This window comes from Myxocyprinus asiaticus, chromosome 20, assembly GCF_019703515.2.
Source record: "Myxocyprinus asiaticus isolate MX2 ecotype Aquarium Trade chromosome 20, UBuf_Myxa_2, whole genome shotgun sequence".
In the NCBI taxonomy this organism is placed as follows: Eukaryota; Metazoa; Chordata; class Actinopteri; order Cypriniformes; family Catostomidae; genus Myxocyprinus; species Myxocyprinus asiaticus.
The window spans coordinates 30748416-30751229 of NC_059363.1; positions in this window are offsets into that span (position 1 = coordinate 30748416).

Here is a 2814-nt window from a genome sequence, read left to right on the forward strand (position 1 = left end):
CACTCTCCCTGAAGACTGCCCTCCTGACTGTGCTCACTTCCATCAAGAGGGTAGGTGACCTGCAAGTTCGGTGACTTGGACTTGGACAAGTGCCTGGAGTTCGGTCCGGGCTATTCTCACGTGATCCTGAGACCCCAACCGGGCTATGTGCCCAAGGTTCCCACCTCTCCTTTTAGGGACCAGATGGTGAACCTGCAAGCACTGCCCCAGGAGGAGGCAGACGCAGCCCTATCGTTGCTGCGTCCGGTGCGTGCTTTACGCATCTATCTGGATCGCACGCAGAGCTTTAGAGTCTCTGAGCAGCTCTTTGTCTGCTTTGGTGCACAGCGGAAAGGAAGCGCTGTCTCCAAGCAGAGGATCGCCCACTGGCTCGTTGATGCCATAACTATGGCATATCTTGCCCAAAACATGCCGCCCCCTGTAGGGCTACGAGCCCATTCTACCCATGGTGTAGCGGCTTCTTGGGCCCTGGCCAGAGGTGCCTCTCTAACAGACATTTGCAGAGCAGCGGGCTGGGCAACACCCAACACCTTTGCAAGGTTCTACAACCTCCGGGTGGAACCGGTTTCGTCCCAGGTAGTGGCACGCAACACAAGCGGATAAGCCTGGGATAGCCGGCCGGGTGTATCGCTTGCACATAGCGCCTTCCACCTCCTTTTGAGCTGAAGATGTGCGCTGTTAATTCCCAGTAGTGTTCAAAAAAATTTTTTTTGTTCCCTGGTTAACTTCCTCCGAGCCCTGTGGCAGTCGAGTTTTCGAAGAGACTCACTGCCGGCCCAGTACACGTGCTAACTAAGAGCCCTGTTCTGGGGTAGGTGCTCCGCATGTGGTGGTTCCCTGTAAGGCTAAACCCTATGCGATCTATATCTTCCGCTAGTTCGTTTCCCTGCTGGCAAACTGTGTCTTCCTTGGGCAGAACCCTTCTGCCCCAGTCTCCATGTTTGTAGTAACTCCTCCCCCATTGGGCAGGATCTACCTTGAAGGCTCTCCACTTGGTTGGAAAGACCATGTGACGTATTTTTCCACTTAAAAATATCCCCCCCCCCCTCTCTTGGGCGAGGTGTGGTCTCCGTGGTGTCTTCCCTTTGGGAGGGACACCCCCCGACTAGACATGGCGGCCCAGTCAGATAATCCCCCTTCTTTTTTAGGGAGTGGAAAAAGAGAAGGGGAAAAGAGGCCACGACTGCGTTAAGCCTGTCTCTATCTTTGGGTAGTCGACTTGTCCCCAAAAAGGGCCGTTCAACACTCATAACTGTGTTGGGGGAGGTTACGTGTCGACCTGGTGTGCTGGCTATGAGGCACACAGCAAGTCTGCCCACCACACACCGCCAGTTCACGTAACACAGTTCAGCCTTGTGGCGTTTTGTATAGGGACCCCTAGTGTCACTACATCGACACCAACGTCGAACTACCCGCTGAAATGGCCGGACCTTATATCGGATCCTCAGCGTAAAACCTGAATGAGTGGTTGCATACCAGCTCATTTTATACCCGTATGTCCGGGGGAGTGGCATGCAAATACCACTCACCAGTTTTCATTGGCCTTTTATCAAAGACCAGAGGTGTCTCGGGCTCCCAAGAGTGACCCCTAGTGTCACTACATCGACACCAACGTCTCGTTCCCTCCATCAGGGAACGGAGGTTACACCAGTAACCATGACGTTTTTCAGTTCTGTACAGCACTTTCTCTGCCCCTTTCATGCCTTGGAGTGTCTCTTTGTGTCTTTCTTTGGTTCATCGTCGGGGTGATGATGATGCAAAAGCAGGGGGTAGGTTGTAGCAGGATAGGCTATCAACTCCCTGTAAAAGTGATTTGTCACACCCATAATGTGACTGATTATGATCAACCAATCAACACCCATGCTCTTGTGTAAAATAAGGCTCAGACATGTCACCTGTGAGTGTGTCACCAGTTGTGTGGCTGCCTGTTCTGGGGCTGGACTGCATCACTTTGGGTACGCGTCATTGCGAGTACAGCTCCTGTTTGGTCATCACTCATCTCCCATTTTGCATGATGTGTGTTGTGGTAGCTGTTTGGCTAACTAATTACGGTGTATATGCTTTAGCTGATGCCCATTTACCTGTTGTAGCTGGGTTAGTGTTGGATCCACTGCTGTATATCTTTGCTGTGTATAGACTATTGAGTGTTCTCCAGGTGTGTTGCTTTTAATGTGTAAAAAGCTCTTTGTTTTAGAGCCTTTGTTGTACCAACTCACACTGTTTTTATAATCCAGCTCGTTCGCCTCATTCACATGGCGGCAACAGGCTGCTGTTGTTTACACTTTGAGGAACAGTATATTATGGTTTTCAACTACATGCTCCGATATGTAAGTTGGACAGTCTTTATTATTGCTGGGGTTGTATACATTTTAGTTTTAATTATTTGCTTCGTTTCTGAAAGTTTGACTCGCATGTCTGAGGGTGTTCTTTCCTCCCAGGTTGCAGGGTTTAAGCGCTAATCTTGTCCGAAGATCCCACTGGTGGATGCCGTTGCTGTTTTGCTCTTTTTTTTTTTTTTCTCTGGTGCGTAGGCGAGTAACATCTGTTCAACCCAGTCAACCACAACTTTGATCTATTTATTGTTGTTCATTTAATGATTTAATTTAATTAAATTTTTTGTATCTTTTTTTGCACGTCTCTCTGCCTCTTTTTGGTAATGAACCTGTGTGCCCTTTATGGGCTATAATTTCCCTGGGTAAGGTCCCAGCGTGGCGTAGTTGGTTTAATTCTACAATTTGAAGTATATGTAAGCAAGTTTGCTGGTTTTTCCTTCGTGGTCAATTCCCGTTTCGCCACATACTTTTGACTAGGGAT